The sequence below is a fragment of the Littorina saxatilis genome, linkage group LG3, assembly GCF_037325665.1.
Source record: "Littorina saxatilis isolate snail1 linkage group LG3, US_GU_Lsax_2.0, whole genome shotgun sequence".
In the NCBI taxonomy this organism is placed as follows: domain Eukaryota; kingdom Metazoa; phylum Mollusca; class Gastropoda; order Littorinimorpha; family Littorinidae; genus Littorina; species Littorina saxatilis.
In genome coordinates, this window is record NC_090247.1 from 72,271,023 (window position 1) to 72,276,844 (window position 5,822).

Here is a 5,822-nt window from a genome sequence, read left to right on the forward strand (position 1 = left end):
TTCAGCTTGGTGGCTTAAAAATTAATTTATGACTTTGGTCATTAAAAATCGGAAAATTGTAAAAAAAAATAAAAATTTATAAAACGATCCAAATTTACGTTTATCTTATTCTCCATCATTTGCTGATTCCAAAAACATATAAATATGTTATATTCGGATTAAAAACAAGCTCTGAAAATTAAATATATAAAAATTATTATTAAAATTTTTTTTTCGAAATCAATTTAAAAACACTTTCATCTTATTCCTTGTCGGTTCCTGATTCCAAAAACATATAGATATGATATGTTTGGATTAAAAACACGCTCAGAAAGTTAAAACAAAGAGAGGTATAGAAAAGCGTGCTATCCTTCTTAGCGCAACTACTACCCCGCTCTTCTTGTCAATTTCACTGCCTTTGCCATGAGCGGTGGACTGACGATGCTACGAGTATACCACACCGGTGACACTGTGACGGTTCCCCTACGCTTTGTGTTCGGTGCCCTGACCCTTTGTGTTCGGTTCCCACTCGGTTCCCACACGCCAAAATTCGCGGACAAAACATCCATTTATGGTAGTATTACGCAATGTTGCTCTCTGAGAATGGTCTTGTTAGATCTGTGAGTGTTTACACTACATGCCTAGGTGCTGTTGGATTGAAGGTTTTTGATATTTTAGCCGTTATTAGGTAGAATGCCTTCCACTTTACTGCAAAACTGCATAATTCGTAGCATCGGCAAGAAATATCCTACCAAAAAATGCCTGCTTGGAACTGTCCGTGGTCCAGCAAAAAGTTCAACATGTCTGTAGCAGACAGCCCAAGTTTCAAGATTGTAGGGCCATCCAAACAGCCGTAATAATAAAAACAACAAAAGTAGTCAGTGAAATTGGCTGTGTTCGGTCCCCCCACACTTTTGTGACGTAGGCGTGACGGTTCCCATAATTCATTGTGTCGGTCCCCACTTTCTGTGTCGGACCCCACTTTCGACCTAATTTCTCTGTGACGGACCCCACAACCAGCCTATTTTGTGTCGGTCCCCACACCTTCTTGGATTTATGACTTGCCGGTTACTTGTATCATTGTATTCATTGAATCTAATTGTCTCGGAGTTATTTTTCAGCAAAAACCGGCAAGGCAGCACCTTTTGTGATACCAAGTAAGTCAGATGACATCAGTATGTGTGTGTGTGTGTGTGTGTGAGAGAGAGAGAGAGAGAGAGAGAGAGAGAGAGAGAGAGAGAGAGAGAGAGAGAGAGAGAGAGAGAGAGAGAGAGAGAGCGAGAGAGTTGTGTTTCCGTACCCGCGACAGCGTTTTTCCAGCGGCGCGACGGAAATCAAGCACATAGAAAATGACCAGGAGTGTTTCCACACGCGCGACGCGTTAGCGGCGCGACAAGCGGCAAGCGACGCGATTTTTTTGAAAGGGTCCTGGAGCGATTTTTTCGCGTTGTCGCGCGGCAACGCGGGAGTTTACAGATTTTACCGCATGTTTAAAACGCAAGTACGGAAACACGTCACGCGTTTGCGCGCGTTTTCTTTTGTCGCTGCCGCTGTCGCGGGTACGGAAACAGAACTTACCGCGAGTACGACACTACCGCGAGTACGACACTACCGCGAGTATAACACTACCGCGTGTCACACTACCGCGAGTATAACATTACCGCGTGTCATTTTATGACTTCCATGGCTGAAGGCAAAGGTTGAAATGTTTCCTTGAAATATAAAACAAAAAGGCCTGGTCTGTTCTCTGAACACTAATTCAATGTTTGTCATGCTAACCAAGAACTCAAAACGATCAGAACACACTATCAGAATGCATATAGAATGGGTTGCTTCCAATCAAAGTTAGAACACAAACTCACAAGAAGTAAGTTTGCATGCGTTCTCTCTACGGTTATGGTACTCGCGGTTGTGGTACGCGCGGTAGTGTGACACGCGGCAGTGTTATACTCGCGGTAGTGTCGTACTCGCGGTAGTGTGACACGCGGTAGTGTTACACGCGGTAGTGTCGTACTCGCGGTAGTGTGACACGCGGTAGTGACGCTCGCGGTAGTGTCGCATAACCGGAGTGATCTGGAAAGGTGTCAATCTCTCTCTCTCTCTCTCTCTCTCTCTCTCTCTCTCACTCTCTCTCTCTCTCTCTCTCTCTCTCTCTCTCTCACACACACACACACACACACACACACACACACATACTGATGTCATCTGACTTACTTGGTATCACAAAAGGTGCTGCCTTGCCGGTTTTTGCTGAAAAATAACTCCGAGACAATTAGATTCAATGAATACAATGATACAAGTAACCGGCAAGTCATAAATCCAAGAAGGTGTGGGGACCGACACAAAATAGGCTGGTTGTGGGGTCCGTCACAGAGAAATTAGGTCGAAAGTGGGGTCCGACACAGAAAGTGGGGACCGACACAATGAATTATGGGAACCGTCACGCCTACGTCACAAAAGTGTGGGGGGACCGAACACAGCCAATTTCACTGACTACTTTTGTTGTTTTTATTATTACGGCTGTTTGGATGGCCCTACAATCTTGAAACTTGGGCTGTCTGCTACAGACATGTTGAACTTTTTGCTGGACCACGGACAGTTCCAAGCAGGCATTTTTTGGTGGGATATTTCTTGCCGATGCTACGAATTATGCAGTTTTGCAGTAAAGTGGAAGGCATTCTACCTAATAACGGCTAAAATATCAAAAACCTTCAATCCAACAGCACCTAGGCATGTAGTGTAAACACTCACAGATCTAACAAGACCATTCTCAGAGAGCAACATTGCGTAATACTACCATAAATGGATGTTTTGTCCGCGAATTTTGGCGTGTGGGAACCGAGTGGGAACCGAACACAAAGGGTCAGGGCACCGAACACAAAGCGTAGGGGAACCGTCACAGTGTCACCGGTGTGTATACGGTCTTGCTGAAAAAGGGCAGCTACTTGACTAAATATTGTATTTTCGCCTTACGCGACTTGTTAAACCTACCACTGGCACACAACATTCAAATGAATTAAACAAAAACATGTCTCTGAAACACTTTGTTGTTTCGTAGTAAATCGTTTGCACTAGATATGTCCATTTTAAATTGGAATGCTAAATACACAGAGACGCGGGCAGGCAGGCAGGCAGGCAGGCAGGCAGGCAGGCGGGCAGAATTGCCGAGCGGCAACACAAAATCACAGACGGAGAGACAGAGAGGGTGTATGTGTCTGAGTATTTGTGTCCGTGTATGCGTGCGTGTGTAGAAGATCGCAATAAGGCCAAACAAAAATAATTATATGTTGGTTTAGGGTAACATGACCCCCAAAAAATAGGGTCGGTAGGTCGGCTTTTTTTAATTTAAATTTTTTTTGTTTTAGTCTCAATATGGTTCGCAAAATGTGCCAGAGGTTGTTTTTTGGGGGGATGTTTTTTTTAAGAAATGGAAAAAAAGTGTTTGAGTCGGCGGGAAAAAATAGGGTCGGTCGGGTTACCCTACACCAATTTGTGTTCGTCCCAATGTGTTTTACTCACCAAGATCTGTCACCATGGCGACTGTCGTCCATTTTAGGCTTGATATAAGGTCAAGGATGAGAGCTAAAACAATCAGCAGTAGAGATGAGACTTGTACCCTGCCTCTCAGTTTGTCTGTCTGTGTATACCTATGTCTGCCAGCCAGTCTGTCTGTGTATACCTATGTCTGCCAGCCAGCCTGTCTGTGTATACCTATGTCTGTCTGTGTATACCTATGTCTGCCAGCCAGCCTGTCTGCATTGTTGTCTGTCGAGTTCGTTTTGTCTTCACCCTATGTTAACTTTTGTTTCTGGCTGTTGCTCATCCGCCTGTCTCTGTCTTGGTCTGTCTGTCTCCATATAGAACGACATGGGTAACATAAGGCAGTCTCTCTCTCTCCCTCTCTTTTTCTTTCTCTCTCTCTCTCTCTCTCTCTTTTTATATTTAGTCAAGTTTTGACTAAATATTTTAACGTAGAGGGGGGAATCGAGACGAGGGTCGTGGTGTATGTGTGTGTGTGTGTGTGTGTGTGTGTGTCTGTCTGTCTGTGTGTGTGTGTAGAGCGATTCAGACTAAACTACTGGACCGATCTTTATGAAATTTGACATGAGAGTTCCTGGGTATGAAATCCCCATACGTTTTTTTCATTTTTTTTATAAATGTCTTTGATGACGTCATATCCGGCTTTTCGTGAAAGTTGAGGCGGCACTGTCACGCCCTCATTTTTCAACCAAATTGGTTGACATTTTGGTCAAGTAATCTTCGACGAAGCCCGGACTTCGGTATTGCATTTCAGCTTGGTGGCTTAAAAATTAATTAATGACTTTGGTCATTAAAAATCTGAAAATTGTAAAAAAAAATAAAAATTTATAAAACGATCCAAATTTACGTTTATCTTATTTTCCATCATTTGCTGATTCCCAAAACATATAAATATGTTATATTTGGATTAAAAACAAGCTCTGAAAATTAAATATATAAAAATTATTATCAAAATTAAATTGTCCAAATCAATTTAAAAACACTTTCATCTTATTCCTTGTCGGTTCCTGATTCCAAAAACATATAGATATGATATGTTTGGATTAAAAACACGCTCAGAAAGTTAAAACAAAGAGAGGTACAGAAAAGCGTGCTATCCTTCTTAGCGCAACTACTACCCCGCTCTTCTTGTCAATTTCACTGCCTTTGCCATGAGCGGTGGACTGACGATGCTACGAGTATTCGGTCTTGCTGAAAAATGGCATTGCGTTCAGTTTCATTCTGTGAGTTCGACAGCTACTTGACTAAATATTGTATTTTCGCCTTACGCGACTTGTTCTTTCTCTCTCTATCTCTCCCTCTCTTTTTCTTTCTCTTTCTCTCTCTCTCTCTCTCTCTCTCTCTCTCTCTCGCTGTTTCTCTCTATCTCTTACGCTCTCTCGCTCACACACACACACACACACACACACACACACACACACACACACACACACACACACACACACACACACATACTTTACCTATGAATTCCTCATCAGATTTGCAAGAAATGAAATCGGTCCGACGAGCACGTCCACAAACAGACCCTACGAAGACAGGTTTAGCACCCGAATTCTTGCAATCAAGGTCATCAGCCTGTATACCACCACAAGCTGTTGGCATATTACACACAAACATTTCAAAGAGCACGAGCATAAATGAGTTGCTTCTCATCTTCAGCGATAATTTGCCGTACACTGCCAAACATGAGCTGTCCTCAAAATTCAGGATCCGTCTCTTCTAAACTGGGGATTGTTCCGAGGGTTGGTCGATAATTTCGTTTAGAGAAATTGTGTGTTCATCCGTTCGGCTATTTATTTTGCAAGTGTAAATGTTAAGGATGAGAAGTGAGCAAATAGATTTAATATAGAACGTAATCATTCCGCCAACTCGCCTGGGTTCAGTTTTGAATTGTATTTATTGTACCTCACGTTTCAGAATGCATTGTACCTTACCTTGCAGCAAAACTGAGCGGTTGCACACGCACACACACGAAAATCCTCCATTACCACACACACACATGTACTATTATATTATCTCTACACACAGTCTAACACACACACAAACTAAGACCCCCCCCCACACACACGGAACTCCTCCATTACGCTCGTATCATTCAAAGAAAGCTAATTGATCTTTGCATGCAAATTTGTCAAACAATTTTCTCTATTTGTTTAGCAAACTAGCTCACTAATGAGAGTAAAGACGTGTCGTTGTAGTAGGCACGCACCCACGCACGCACACACGCAAACACATACACTCACAGACACATGTACTCACACACACACACACACACACACACACACACACACACACACACACAC